The 15,738-nt window shown below is 44.9% G+C and overlaps 1 protein-coding gene and 1 pseudogene across 5 annotated transcripts in view; both read right to left on the bottom strand.

Annotated features, from left to right (window-relative positions):
- BCL2L11 (BCL2 like 11) overlaps positions 1–15,738 on the bottom strand; it is a 110,921-nt gene that overhangs the window by 12,189 nt on the left and 82,994 nt on the right. The window lies entirely within an intron of this gene.
- Positions 145–308, bottom strand: LOC123852254 (U2 spliceosomal RNA; annotated as a pseudogene).

Raw genomic sequence — 15,738 nt, 5'->3', positions numbered from 1 at the left:
AAAACCAACTAACTAAATGAATAAATAAATGGATCCTCAGAGGCTGGATTACCACATTAACCCTTGGAATTGCCCCACTGTGTGTGTGTGTGTGTGTGTGTGTGTGTATTTGCCTTCTGTTAGTGACCCTTCCAGCAACTAAAACCAGCCTTGTTAGATGCTGGAGCCAATAGTTCTTTCCCAGATCTGACTTTGTGCTTCAGAATAAATTGTTCAAAATCATCAAGCAACTCAACGCCCTGTAATATGAAAGGTTTTATGAGGATTTGAATCTACACTTGATCTTAGCCAAAAGGCCGAGAAGCGATTCTAAAGTGACTTCCTCTCTTCCGTAGTAAGAGTTTAGAAACCAAAGCAAACCTTGCCAGAGGTTTGGGTATATCTCAAAAGCACTGGGGTTGGCTCAGGGTCCTGACAAGTTCGCTGTGAAGTTGACCAGTGCCTTAGCAAGTGCCTAGGCCTGAGAAGCCAGATCTCTTGAGCCCACAGGGCCAGCAAAACTTGGCTGGTCCAGCTGCCATTCACAGGCAGACTCTGCAGGCCCGAGGGACAGAGGGCTGCCCAGGGCTAGAGAGCAGAGGACCACTAGGCTGACGCTCAACCCTGGACTCTTGACTCAAAATCTCTCCCCAGGGCTTTCCCTTCCCCCTAACTATATGTGCCCCAAATTGTCACCAGATCTTGGGAAAGCACTGGCTTTGTCTGGCATAAACACCAACCCTACAGCACACCCCATCATTACCAGATTGGTAGTTCTTGTCTAGCTCTTGTGGCTTTCTTTGGGTTTTCTGGGGTGTTTCTCTCCCCAACCTTTTCCCTTTCCTTTGATTATATTCACATAAACATTCAGCTTTGTAGCCTTAAGGCATTCTCAAACAGAGCTCAGTTTACCCATCTGGATTTCCCTGAGCCGTGCCTGGCTGGGCCCCTGTGTGGCTGCCCATCCACTGTGGTCTGACGTCCATTCCCAGCTGTTCCAGCCTGACCAGCCACTCTGCCTTCTCCTCCTGTCTCTTTCCTCTTCTCCTCTCAGGGGTAGAATCATCTGAGGGTCCCGAAGGAGGGGACCTGAGGTTCTTCCCTCAGGCAAACAAGACTGGAGGGATGACATAATCCCTTTAAGTCTTAGACAAACAACCTTGTGGCTCCTGGCTCTTTGGGCCCTCATTTTGGTTGCCTCAGGGCACCGGGCAGAAGGCCAGGGAGTCCAACTCCAGCCTGAGACTCGCAGAGCTTCAGGGAATACCAGCAATGGGCCATCTGCTGCTGCTTGCGCCCCCTTACCCAAGACTCTGGCCTATGGAACTTACAGCTCTTAAGGCAGGCCCTGAGACTCGCCGTGGAGCCTCCCACTGCCTCTGACTGCGTGATCACACACGGCTTCATACTCACTTCCACTTCCTCTCCTTGTGTTTTCCGACTGATAACCTGACTTAACCTTCTGATGTCAGAAAGTGGGTCAGTGGCCGCTCTTGCCTCAGGAAAGGGCAGGTTCCCTGGAAGGCTGAATGCCTATTGTTCTGGACCGTTTTAAAGAAAAGTGGGATATCTTGAAGAAAAATGAAAACAAGATACTGAAGGGTTTTACAAAACTGAAGAGGAGAAAGCTCAAACTTGCATCAGGATTCGAATGGATAAACAAATCATGGCCTATTCACCCAATGGGATACTGCCTACCAACAAAAAAAAAGAGCTACAGATGGACAAAAAACATGGATGAATCTACCAGACATCATGCGTGAAAGAAACCAGACAAAAGAGGGTGTACGATACGATTCCATTTATATAAAGTTCTAGACCTGGCTAAGAAATCCATGCTGATTACTGAGGAGCAGGAGAGGATGGTGGATTGACCGAGAACACAAAGGAGCTATTGGAAATGTTCTATATTTCATTCAGGATGGTGGTCACAAATACATATGTTTATATAAAAATTCATCAAGCTCTACCTTTAAGAATTATACACTTTACTGTATGCCTGTTATACCTCAATAAAAACTTAAAAAGAAAAAGACAAAGGGAATAAGGAGTCAATGGAGGAGAGATGGAGGAAATAAGCACAGATTCGTGTGATAGCGTGTCATGTACTCTTCTCCACGATTTCCCCCAGTGGGTGACATCTTACCTACCTACAGTATAATACGAAAACCAGGAAACTGATATTGGTAGTGTGTGTGTGTGTGTGTGTAGTGTTATGCCACTTTATCATAGATGTGGATTCCTGTAACCATTGCTGTCATCAAGATACAGTACCATTCCATCACCACAAAAATACTGTGATTCACTCTAAATATGTAAGTTTGGCAACTTTACATGAAATAGACCAATTGCTTGCAAGACATAAACTACCACAACTCATCAACATGAAATAGATAATTTGAACAGCTTTATGACTATTAAAGAAGTTCAATTCATTATTTAAAAATTAAATAGAAATTTCCAAGCTCAGAGGGTTTTACTGGAGAATTCTACCAAATGTTGAAAGAATTAATGCCAGTTTTACACAATGCCATCCAGAAAATGGTAGAGAAGGGAAGGTATACTTCTTAATTCATTTTATGAAGCTAGTAGTATCCTGATACTAAAACCAGACAAAGTGCAAAACACTACAGTCTAATATCCCTCATGAATATAGACAAAGATTCTTAAGGAAACATTAGCTAATAGAATTCACTCTAAAAAAGAATAAGACCCCATGACCAAGTGGGTTTTATTCCACAGATGCAAGACTGGTTCAGTATTCTAGAATCAATCAATGTAATCTACAATATTAACAGAGCTAAAGAAGAAAAATCACATGATCATTTCAACTAATGCAGATAAGAAACAAAACTCAATACCTACTCATGACAAAAACTCTAAAAAAACCAGGAATAATGGGAAATTTCCTCGATTTGATAAAACCATCCACAAAAACTTAACAGCTAACATCTACTTAGCAATGAAAAACTTAATGCTTTCCACCTAAGACCACGAACAAGGCGAGGTTGATTAACATAGTACTGGAAGTTCTAGACAGTGAATAAAGCAAGAAAGGGAAATAAAAGACATCAGAAAGGGAGAAATAAATCTGTCCCTATTTGTAGATTCCATAAAGGTGTGTGTAGAAAGTCCCAAGGAATTTACCAAAGAACTCTTAGAACTAATAAGTGCGTTCAGCAAAGTCACATGATTAATGTAACAAAAGTCGATTGAATGTCTATATACTGGCAATGAGCACTGGAAACCAAAAATAAAATTACAATGCTATTTTTTTAAAAAAGATTTTGTTTATTTGAGAGAGAGAAAGAGAGAGAGACAGCACAAGCTGGGGGAGAGGGGCAGATGGAGAGGGAGAAGCAGACTCCACGCTAAGCAACGAGGCAGATGCGGATGATCAGGGCTAGATCCTACGATGCTGAGATCATGACCTGAGCCGAAGGCAGAAGCTTAACCGACTGAGCCATCCAGGCGCTCCAAAAAATACAATGCTATTTTTAATCTCACACACAGAAAAAGAAACAAATAAACACTTAGGTGCAAGTCAAGAAACACAAACCGCTAGTAAAACTGAACCAAAAGAAAAGGGAGAGAAGACATAAATTACCAATCCCAGGAATGAAACAGGTGATATCACTGCAGACTTCTGCAGAATCTTGCTAGAAATCTGTCAGTTTTATTGAGCTTTTCAAGGACCAGCTTTTGTTTCACGGCTTCTCTCTCTCTCTGTTTTCCATATTCATTGCTTTTTTATTTACTTATTTTTAAAATTTAAATTCAATTAATTAACATATAATGTATTATTGGTTTCAGAGTAGAGGTCAGTGATTCACCAGTCTTATAAAACACCCAGTGCTTATTACATCACATGCTCTCCTTAATGCCCATCACCCAGTTACCCCATCCACCCACCCTATTCCTTGCTTTTTGTTCAGATCTTTTTATTTTCTTATTTCTGCTTGTTTGGGATTATTTTGCTCTTCTTTTTCTCATTTCTTGAGGTGAGAGTTGATATTATTGATTTGAAAATGGTCTTCTTTTCTAACGAAAGCGTTAATGGTGTACATTTTCCTCTCAGCGCTGCTTTCGTGCATCTGCAGATTTTGATGTGCTGTGTTTTCATTTTCATTTGGCTACATTTCTATTTCCCTTGAGCCTTCCACTTTGAAACATGGATTGTTTGGAAGAGGACTGTTTTCGTTTCTAAGTGTTTGAGATTTTTCTGTGATATCTCTGCTATTAATTCCTAGTTTGATTCCATGATAGAGAACACATTCTATATGATTTCAATTCTTGTATGTCTGTGGAGGTTTGTTTTATAGCCCCAGAGAGGCTTCATCTTGCTACCTGACCTGGGGGCGCACAAAAAGCATGTGTATTCTGCTGGTTTGGGGTCCAGTATTCTACAAATGCCAAGTAGATTCTGTTGGTCCGTAGCGCTGCTGCGTTGTGTGTCTCTGCTGATGTTCTGCTTGATTTTTCCATCAGCAACAGAGAGAGGGGTACTGAAGGACCCGGCTAGCACAGTGAATGTGTCTATTTCTCTCCTCAGTTCTATCCGTTTTGCTTCACATCATTTGGATGTTCCTCAGCTGAGGGTGGACAGCCAAGCTCCCTGATGTGGTCTCCACTTGCACTGGTGGGGAGGAAGGTCAGCACCTTGTTAGGATGGAATTCCTAAGTCCTGCTCTTCACTTGGTCTTCCGTGACACCACCCCCAGGTGGGGGGGGGCGGTTGGGGGTGCAGAAGTCCTAGTCAGGCTGCCTTCTTCTCTATACCTTTCAAGGTCTTCCTGGATGTTTTAGATAATGCTCTGGGTTTTTAGTTGTACTTGGTGGGAAGAATAAAGTATGTCTACTTCGTCTTTCCAGAAGTAGAAGTCTCAAAGTGTTGCACTTTTAAAACTCACCCCCGAGCCAGTTTTGGCCTGCTAGATTTGAGCGGTGGTAACCAGGGCTGGTATGTCCCCAGGGCAGTGGACAGGAGAGGAAGGGCGCAGTACCCCAGCAGCTGTGGGATGGTGTGGTGTATCTTAATCACAGGCTGGACGCTGGGCTCGGAGGCATGAAAAGTGTTAGTGGGATGGGTGGGGGGTGGAGGGGTGGGCCATGTGGGGCAGGGGGGTCGGGGCTCAAGGTGCTGAAAACCACTGAATTTCCTGCAGTTCTGGAGCTGGCCCCCCTTGGTGGTGGTTCTGAGACTGGACGGGGCCTGGTGGGTCCTGGGAGTGCCTGGCTTTTGGCGGGAGAGCGGGAGAACCCACATAATGATCATACCAGGTGAAGGACAGTGAAACGTATCACTCTGCATGTGAGGAACAGCCCAGACTGCTCAAAGCAGGAGGAAGCCTTGGGATTGAATGTTCACCGCTGTCTTAATGCTTTCCCCCTTCCAGATGCCATATTAGCATTTTAATGGGGCTTTCCAATCTCCCACCCCAGGAGTCACGGCTGCGCCCCAGGCTGTGGCTGAGCTCCAAGGAGAGAGGATGGGGAGATGCTGCGGTCAGAGGCTCCCCAGCCGAGCCCAGTCACCTGCAGAGGGCTGATACTGCCTGCGGCGGGGGGGGGTCAGGGAGAGGGGAAGCTGGGAAGGAACTGGAGGTGTGTGGGAGTGGGGGGCTGTCCCCTAGGAGTGGGAGGAAAGACAGAATAGGCGGCACAAAGCCAGGAATAGATTAATTTTATTCTTCTCTCATGGATGAATGGCTGTGTCTGCCCAGAAACAGAGCAGGTTCCAGAGTTGTGACTGTGTTAATTGCCATCCGGCAGAGACAGGGAGGAAGGACATAGGGATGGGGACAGGGGGAGGTTAGAGTGTTTCAAAGCCCTTTTTTCTCTGTGGGAGAAGAGTTCACGGTAGTGGTGGCGGAGGCAAGAGAGGTGACGGGTGGTGGCGGAGGTGGGTATGGGTGGTGTGTACAAGTGGGAAGAGCCAGTGGAGCTGGGCCTGAGAATGGCACTAAGTATACTTTCATGTCCTTGACTCAGCAACTTCAGGGTCTGTGTGGCTGACTCAGCCAACGCCACGGCCTCCCATGTCCCCAAACCTGAACTCCAGGCCTCCAACCCCCTTGGCCCCGGGGAGGGGGGAGTCCTTGCACCCCGCCCCGTGCCCCCTCCAGAGTCTGAGCCACTTTCCCAGTTTTCTCACCCATCTCCTCTCCCCAGCCTGTTCACTGCCAGCAGCCCTGCTCCTGCCCTGCATGGGACCAAGGTCCTGGCCACACCGTCTTCTCTTTCTTGGCCCCTGCTGTGTTCATGACCATCCCTGCTCCCTCTCAGGGCCTCTCATTTCCAGGGCATCTCTCCATCTTCCTTGAATCTCGTTCTCCCTTGTCTTCCCAAAGCACCTGCCCAGAAAAACCCCAAGCCCCAAGAGCAGTCCAGCTGGTCCTCTGCAGGATGGGGAGCACTGCTGAAGAAAATGGCCCTGGTGTGTGGCTGAGGTTCCAGGCTCCCGCCCCAGCTGGACCGCCCCCGGTGCCAGGGACCTGCTTCTTCAGTGGCCCCAGGCACCCCCTCTCCCAGGCCCTCTGTCCTCAGCAAAATGCTCAGCTCTCCACCCTCTGGAACTAACTCCTCTTGTGCCCATCTCTGTGCATAACCTTACTTTTCTCCCTCCCTTCCTTTTCAGCAGACTCTAAACCCTGCTCAGAACTAGCTAGTCTCTCAACCAGCCTCCCTCTCACCCTCTTCAGAAACAGAGACATTTGATGGTGCGCCTGGGAGGCTCAGTCAGTTAGGTGACAGACTCTTGGTTTCAGCTCAGGTCATGATCTCAGGGTCATGGGATCGAGCCCCGTGTCGCGCTCTGTGCTGAGCATGGAGCCTACTTAAGATACTCTCTCTCTCTGCCCCTTCCCCTGCTTGTACGCATGCTCTCTCTCTCTCTAAAAAAAAATAAAAAAGAAACAGAGCTATGTCCTGAAAGACAGTTTGCCAAGCACCAATTCTCAGAGTGACCCACTCCCCAAACCAATATGTTAAGAATCGATTTGCCAAGTGACCAATTCCACAGATTTCCAAATCCCCCAAAACTTATTTATATTAATTATTTACAAAATGTGTAATAAGATGTGTTGCATTGGAAGTTTTGAAAGCTGTTAATGATATCTCTCAACATTTTGGCTTTTGGTTTTTATTTAGTTCAGAAGTTTTACTTTTGGTTTCTCCACCGTTTTATACTGGATTTATGGGTGTGGGATTCACATTTCTGAAGCTGCCTACTTTTCAAAAGTTACTTATGAAGGTTTGGGTAATGCATGAGCCCCCCCCCCCCCCCTTTTTTTTTAATTTTAACCTTTGGTTTACAAAAAAAGTGGTTTTGTCCTTCAAGTGTAATTTTACACCAATTTGCATTTTCTCAATTTTGTCAAAGTGGCTTGGCAGTCAGCCAGATAAAAGTTTCTTCTGCATGTTAATTTTCACATATCCATGACAACTCCCCCAGTGGCAAAATCCCAAAGCGGGAGTTATAGTTCAATTTAGGCACAAGTCTTTAAAATTAGAGTTGACAGTAAATGCAGTTGAGGGAAAACCCATCCATTGGCACCAAAAACATACAGCGCACTCAAGGAGTGCCCCACTTCTGAAATACGGAAACCCACAGAAAACTGACATTTGCCAGAGATGGATTGAGAAATCTATAGGAAAACGTCTGGTGAAAATAGACCTGACAACTTGTAAACTAAAAGAAACTGCTAGATGGAAGTGAAATAGAAAAATTAATCTATGGGAAAATCTTCAGTGTTGTGGAAACCAAAGCACACAAATTGCTATAAATTTTTAAGTAATTAACTGAAACAACTCTTGGGTGAATTCCAGGGATCACTCATCAGGGAAATTGGTTCTCTAGCAAAATGATTTTCAACAAATTGGTTATTTGGTAAATTGACCCATTTTCTTTCACCTCTCCACCTTTCCTGGTCTCTCCCTCAGTAAGGCCAGCATCAATACCAAGGGCTCCTATACCTGCCAGTTTCCTGCCTGTTACAGTCCATGACATGCGCTGGACCCTTCTCCCAGTTAGTGGGAAGAGGGGCTGGGCCACCCTGGCACTGACAGGGTGCTCAGGGAAGCACTTTTGACCTGGCACCTTGTAACCTCTTCTGCCCAACCAACAACCCCTCATTCACATCTAATTCTTCTGGCTGTTTTCTTCTCTTCTCCCCACATGGATCTAAGGCCTCCTGTCCCTAATTGAGACCTCTACTCTCTAAAAGTGAATGGGCATGACTGGCTTTTACTGAGATTTGAGGTTACCTGGCCAAACAGGTAAGTTCAAGTAGAATCCTAGTCAATCCTGTCCTTCCAAGGCCTGGCTTGGCTGCCCCCGGGCCTTTCTCATCCCCCCTTTCTCTCCAGGTGTGCTGTTTGGACCCTCCCCTTCTCAGTACCCCCTCCACGATGCTCATTTTTCCTTCCTCTCTCTGGTCCTTCTTCAACCCTGTTGAGTTTTTTGGTAGAACACCCTTCATCCTGTCCTCTCTATTTCCACACACAGATGGGAGAAAACTCACTTTCCAGAGCCAACCAAGCTTCCGAAGCTGTCGTGCCAAGAAAAAGAAACCATGCCACTCCCCTAGGAAAAGGTGGCTGTATTTCTACATATTGCAAATTAAAGAAATCCTCCATGCCTCGACATGAAGTCTCCCATCTTGACACGACCTCTCTCTTGACCTCACATTCCCCTCTCATCTTGACTTCTTCTCACAGCCAAGCTTCCTGGAGGAGCTGCTGGTACTCTGTTTCTCCTTTGTCCCAGTGCAGTAGATACTTCCTGATCTTTTTCTTACTTGCCTTCCTTGCAACATCTGACATGAGTAGACACCTACTTCCAGAAACTCTTTTGTCTAACCGCTCTGACCAGGGCTTCTCAATCTCTTTTGTGCTGTGACCCGGGCTTCAGCCATAGGACTCACCTCCTCCATAAGCAGGCCCTGAGTAGTCCCACCCACCCAGGTACTTAACCACCTCGTACATGCTGTTATGGGGTCTCGGATCATTGTCCTGGTCTCTGGGCAACTCAGAATGACACTTGCATATCTCCTTGTTGTCTAGAATTCAACAGATACAAATTGAACTCGTCTTCTTTCCCCCAAATATGCGTCCATTGCCTAAACCAGGAAGCTCCCTCTTCTAACACTACCTAATCTGAGCAGGGAAGATCTCGTCTGTGAAAAGCCACTCCATGTTCCCTCCACGTTCACCACCACTGCTTCCACTGGGCATAGGCATTCACCACTTCCTCCTTGGGGTAAGACCATTACCCTTGGCCTTTCTACCTTTTAATCTACACCCAACACAGCTGCCAAAGGGATCTTTCCTAAATGCAAAGTTAGCCATACCTCCCTCCCCTGGCTTGCCCGAAATCTTTCATGAGGCTCAGAGATTTTGACATAACCTTTCAAGCACACAGGGCCTTTTGTAATTTAACATCTGTCTTCTCTCTCTTACTCAAATTCAAACTCAGCCTAGGCTCCATGTCTTCTGGGAAACTTGCCCTCCCTTCAGCCCACATGACTTTGGTCATGGACTTCGTTGTCTGTGAGCTTCTGGAGGGCAGGCCAAGTTTAACTTGACTTCATCTCCAGAGTCTAGCACACAGTAGGAATTTGATAAAGTTTGATAAAGAGAACAGGAAAATCTCAGACTTCTCAACTCATGATATCGCAGTACAGACTTTGACAAGGTGTGGGAGGAAGAAATAGGGAGCCTTACAGGGAATCCCCAAAGTCCAAAGGAGCCACAGTATGGCCGAGCCACTTTCTGAGGGCAAAGGCAATCAAAGGAAGTGCAACCTTTCCTTCTAATTGGGGAAGATGTAATTTCATTATTTATCTCCTCCATACTCTGCTCAAGGAGGCTGCTACCCTGGCAAGTGAAGGTGGTTTTGCTGGAAGGGTCTGTCCTGCTGTGAAGGTAGTCAGTGGGTGCTTGGACAGCATAAAGGTGCCACAAACATTTGGTTGATTGTGCACACACAGTACATTTGACTGCCTCAGGCAGGGGACACATTTTGCATGCCAAGACCTTCCCTTCTGCCCCATCATGCTTGAATTAGAGAGACTCTGGCCCCTTATTGGCTTATGGGGGGCCAAGCATGGTGCTATGGTGGCAGTTGGAGGGGATGAGTGGTTTAGAGTCTTCTTTGGTGAGGCCACCAGCCCTTAAGCAGCCTTGCTTCTGGGTCACCCCTTAAATGTCACTGACCAAACACAGTCCAGGTGGATCAAAAGTTTTCCCAAGCTAGTGCCCACTGGGCACTCCGGGTATAAAGGTCCCAAAAGGGCAACCAAGATGAAGGGGGCAGCTGGTGCCCAACTCCAGCCCAACAGGCCAATTCCCAAAGATAAGAGAGACGCGCACCTAATTCACCATGACAGGATAGAACCCCTGCCAGGTCCTCTCTGAGAGAGGGGGTAACCACTTCAAAACAAAAATAAAGCTGGATCTATACAACATGGCATTTCTGGCATCAGTGGGTAGAAGTGACAAGTCTGCCAAGGCTCTCTGAAGCATGGCAGGCTTGGCATCAATGGCTAGAGGTGATGAGCTTGCAGAAATTTGGCAAAAAATAGTCTTTCAAAGGTATAAAAACCAAAGGGAAAGACAGCAAAGCACTTAACTGGCTTAGAGTCACAGTGACTTAACTAGTCTAAGGAAAGTATTCAACATTCACATTCGTAATCGAATTGAAATAGCAACAAAGAACCACGTTTTGGCCTCATACATGAACAAAAATTAACACTTTAATGATAATTTGTATGTTGGCGAGGATATGGTAAAAATCCTATTTTCCCACATTGCTCTTGACAGTGTATATTTGTACAATCTCCCATGGAGGGCAATTTATCATTATGTGTCAAGAACTGCAAGAGTTCATGACCCTCTCTCCAAGAAAATAACCCAAGATATGGAGGAAAGCTTCATCAGAGTGTTAATTGTCATTCTGATAGACGTATCAAGTGCTCCAGTTATAGTTCATGACAAATGTTTTAATTCTGTGTTGTGTATTAAAATGAAGGACTGTGAGAACAACGTAGGAGGAGTGGCTGTGGCCACCAGAAGACATGACGCCATGTGCAGACAAGGATGACAAGTGAGTGAAACAGCCTTCACAGGAAAGGGGAACCCAAGTAAGTCCCCCAGAATGATAACTGGGGTTGCGTCTGGGTGTGAAAGGGGTGGAGGATTATTCTTCCTTTTTCAAATGTAGTATGTGATATTATAATCAAACCTCTATGTTAGGGACTTGAGGGTTGCTAGGTGGAGATAAAAAGGGCACCTGAGAACCCTTCCCAGGGGAGGCAGGAAGGAGACTTTCAGGAAGGACAGGGTGGCCTGACCTTTGAGGGACTAGATTTGGCGTTGGTGTGGACTGGGCAGGGTGCAGGCTGGGTGCAGAAGCAAGGACAAGCTGACCGTAATTGGGGAAATGTTGGAGAACTCACATCAGGCCTCTTTGGGAAGGCTTCTGGCTCTAAAATGAGCGATCTCTGAACACATTTGGTGTAGGCCTGTGAGGACCCCAGGCGGAACCTGAGAATGTTACGTCAACTCCAAGGAACTGGTGGGGAAGAAGGCCAAGGAGAAGGAAGGGGTGGGGGGCTTGGAGGCTCTCATGGGCAGTGACAGTCACAGTAGCTGGGGTTGGGCTTGCTGAAGAAGGCAGCCGACTCCTCCAGTGGAAGGGAAATGGAGTGTGGCTCTGAGGTGTGTTTGTGATTGTGTCTTCAGAGAACAGGCTGAAGTTGAGGGATTCACTGGGCTGGGTGTATAAGACATACATGTAGCCCAGACCCTGGTATCCGAACTTCACATAGTAAGAGTTAGCTGAATCTATGGAAGGATAAATAAGTGAAGGCACAAGGCTCTATGCACCGCCCTGGGGTGTAATCACATGGTCTCAATTGTATCCGTAATTGTCTCATCAGAACCCACCTGTGTCACTCGCATGTGTCACTGCAACTAGCTCTTAGAAACATCGAATCATTTTGTTAAATACAGATCTTCCTCAACTTCAGATAGGGTTACGTTCTGATAAACCCATTAGTTTTTGTTTTTTGTTTTTCTTTTCTTTTCTTTATTTGACAGAGAGAGAGCAAGCAGGGGGAGCAGGAGAGGGAGAAGCAGGCTCCCCGCTGAGCAGGGAGCCCAATTGGGGGCTCGATCCCTGGGATCATGACCTGAGCCGAAGGTAGACGCTTAACTGACTGAGCCACCCAGGCGCCCGTGATAAAGCTGAAAATTGTAAGCTGAAAATATCGTAAGTCATTGTAAGCTGAAAATATCGTAAGTCAAAAATGCATTTAATACACTGAACCTACCAAACGTCACAGCTCAGAACGTGCTCAGAAGACTCACATTAGCTGACAGTTGGGCAAAATCATCTCACGCAAGGCCTATTTTATAATCAAGTGTTGATTATTTCATGTCATTTATTGAATACTGTACTGAAAGTGAAAAACAGAACGATTGTTTCCATTGGTTACCTCAATGATGCCGGGACTGCTAGGAACCACAGTTCCCTGATGGGGCTACATATCATGAGAGAGTATATACCGTGTATCACTAGCCCAGGAAAAGACCAAAATTCCAAGTTCCAAGTGTGGTTTCTACTGAATGCTTATCACTTTTGTGGCCATCCTCAAGTTGAAAAGTCATAAATCAAGCCATCTAAATCGGGAACTGTCTGTAATCCCTGCTGAGAAAATTTTACCAGTCAACCAGAAATCACGAATGGGATACCGTGAGCTCCTTAGAGTTAAACTTTGTACAATACGAAAGAAGCCCAACCCAGACTTCTGTCATCCCAGGGAGGCCCCATCTACTCCCTATCCCTCCACACAGGTGATTATTCTTGGTTCTTGTTTGATGTTCTACTGGGGCTAATGTTACAAAATCAGGGCATCGTAGTTGAAATGGCTACAATACATAATTGTGGGGCGACAGAGAAGGGATCATCCATAAAGTGAGAAACAAACCTGAATGTAAGTGCAGACAAGAAAATATGCAAAATGAAGGGAAAACCACTTCATCTTCATGATGTGTGTTCTATGGTCCTCTTTGCACTGGGAGTGACTTTAACTCACCAGTTTATTTGCATATGGACAAAAGGGAACCTAAAACACTTTCATTATCTTAAAAGAGCAATTAGCCAAAAAGAATGTTCCTCCTGACAGCAATTAGTCTTGGCCAGCCTCCTCGATGCTCCCCAGGCCATTGCTTTGCTGAGTCATCCTGCTAACTGGGGCCCCTCAGACCCAGAGCCCAACAGCCATCTGCTCACCAGAGAGGCGGAGGGCTGGCTGCCCGCAACCACCGAGCTTTAGAATCTTGTGATTGGGGTTGTTCTCCCTGCTGTCAGGGGTTTTGTTGTTGGTGTTGACCTTAGAGAAGAGGCATCTTATTTATGTAGAATTACATATTTAGGTAAAAATCCATACTTAAGATCTTACTTAGACTATGGATAAAATTGGCATAATCTTGGAATCCAAAGAACCTTCTGCTTCATCTGGTTTTACCTTCTGCTTCTAAACAGCTGTTTGTTCTGTTTGATAAAGATTTTGAAGTAGACTGCTTGAGTGAAAAAGAGGAAGCAGCAGAATAATGCGTGCATTATAATGCCTGTCTGTCAACACACAAACACACACACACCCACACACACGCACATGTATGTAAAACTCTGAATGGCTTATAGAAGACAGTCATTTTCTAAATCTTGCTTTCCTCTAATGTGTGATTATTTTACATTGAGTTTATATTACTTTTATAATTAAAACTAATAAAGATCACATGTTAAAGACGATCAGACACTAAGATACTCTTTGCAGGGGAGGTTTTCCTAGTAATGAAATAACTTCCTAGTTAAGCTACATACACTCTCTCATCACAATTTATTCTCATTTCCTTTGTTTTTTGTTTTTCCTGGAAATGAAGTGGTCATCGTCTTCTCTAGATCAGGGGGATTATGCATTTGTTTTTACTTTTTGTTGTGAAAATCTCAAACAAAGGAAGCAAAAGGGTCTACTCAAGCCCCATGTCCCTATCATCAGTTTCCATAATTATTCACTTTCCACCGTTCTGATTTTCTCTTTACCTTCTTCATCTATCTTCTACTGACACCTCAATCAAACTAATCTATATATAGTTTTTTCTGGTTTTGAGGTACATTTTATATACTGTAAAATGTATAAATCTTAACATTAAAATTTTGAAAAATAGATAAGACTGTGCAATCCATGCCCTTATGAATATACAAAACATTCCAATCAGCCGAAACAGTGCCTGCATCCCCCTTCACGGTCAGTCTCCACCTTATTTGAATATTTTTCCAAAGAGGTTTAATGGATGGCACAACATGCTCAACATCATCAGCTTTTAGGGAAATGCAAATTTAAATCACAATGTGATAACATTACACATATTTTAGGATGGCTAAAATGAAAAAGACTGACCACAGCAAGTGTTGGCAAGGATATGGAGGAAGAGAATCCTCATGCACTGCTGGTGAGAATAGAAAATGATACAACCACTTTGGAAAAACAGTTCAACATGCACCTACCACGTGTCCCAGACATTTAATTCCAAGCGAAAAGGAAGTGCAATGTCCACACAAAGACTTGAACACAACTGTTCATAGTGCCTTTATCTGTAAGAGCCTCAAACTGGACACAACCCAAATGTCCACCCACAGAGGAATGGGGAAAAAAATGTGGCACATCAATACAATGGACTACTACTCGGGAAAAAAAAAAAAGAAAAAAATGATTTATTGATAAACACAATATGGATAAATCTCAAAAACAGGGGTGCCTGGGTGGCTCAGTTGGTTAAGCGCCCGACTCTTGATTTCTGCTCAGGTCATGATCTCAGGTCCTGGGATGGAGCCCTGCATTGGGCTCTGTGCTCAGTGGGGAGTCTGCTTGAGGATTCTCCCTCTCCCTCTGCCACCTCCCCCTGCTGCTCGTGCTTTCTCTCTCTCTCTCTCAAATAAATAAATAACAAATAAATTTTTTTAAAAAAAAATCTCAAAAACAATTACGTTGCGTGAAAGAGGCCAGACCAACAAAAAGGCTACATACTGTATATTCCATTTATGTAAAATTGTAGAAAATGAAAATCTATAGTGAAATGAAACAAAGAAGTAGGGATGGAGGGGGAAGGGAAGGGAGGCCTGGGAGAGATTACAAAGGTGCATGAGGAAACTGCTGGGGTGATGGCGATGTTCACTGTATTAACTGTCGGGATGGTTTCGTGGATAAACGCATACGTAAAAATTTAAACAGTATGCTTTAGGGATGTGCAGTATTTTGTATGTCAGTTACACTGCAATAAAGCTGTTTCAGGAAAATAAGGCAATGGAGAGTATCAAGACTCTGCTCTCATATGACTGTTCTCTCTCTGGCCTGCAAACAGGTGCACACAAAATCTACACATTGACCTGGAGCCTGCTTGACAACACCTCTGCAGCATGATGCAAATCACTGAGAGAAAGACATTAGTTATGTTAGAAACCACCAGAATATGGTTGTTTCCACACACCTTTTTTTTTTCGTTTTCAGATCTGGGTTGTCTGTAGCACGTGGCTGCCGGTTAACCCAACGTGGGGCTTTTCTCTTTGGTTTAGAGAATCTGAAATCGAGCTTTGCTGGACTTAAGTCCCTGTGGTGGTTCGTGGGTGTGGAAAGTACCTATGGCTGACCACAAGCTAGTTCCCTAAGACTCTATCAATGTCAAAACTAGCTGCTGCAT

This window comes from Mirounga angustirostris, unplaced genomic scaffold (genome assembly GCF_029215605.1).
Source record: "Mirounga angustirostris isolate CCGP_5_RB_7025 unplaced genomic scaffold, mMirAng1.0.hap1 SCAF_10, whole genome shotgun sequence".
NCBI classification, from domain to species: domain Eukaryota; kingdom Metazoa; phylum Chordata; class Mammalia; order Carnivora; family Phocidae; genus Mirounga; species Mirounga angustirostris.
This window is presented reverse-complemented; position numbering and strand designations above follow the sequence as displayed.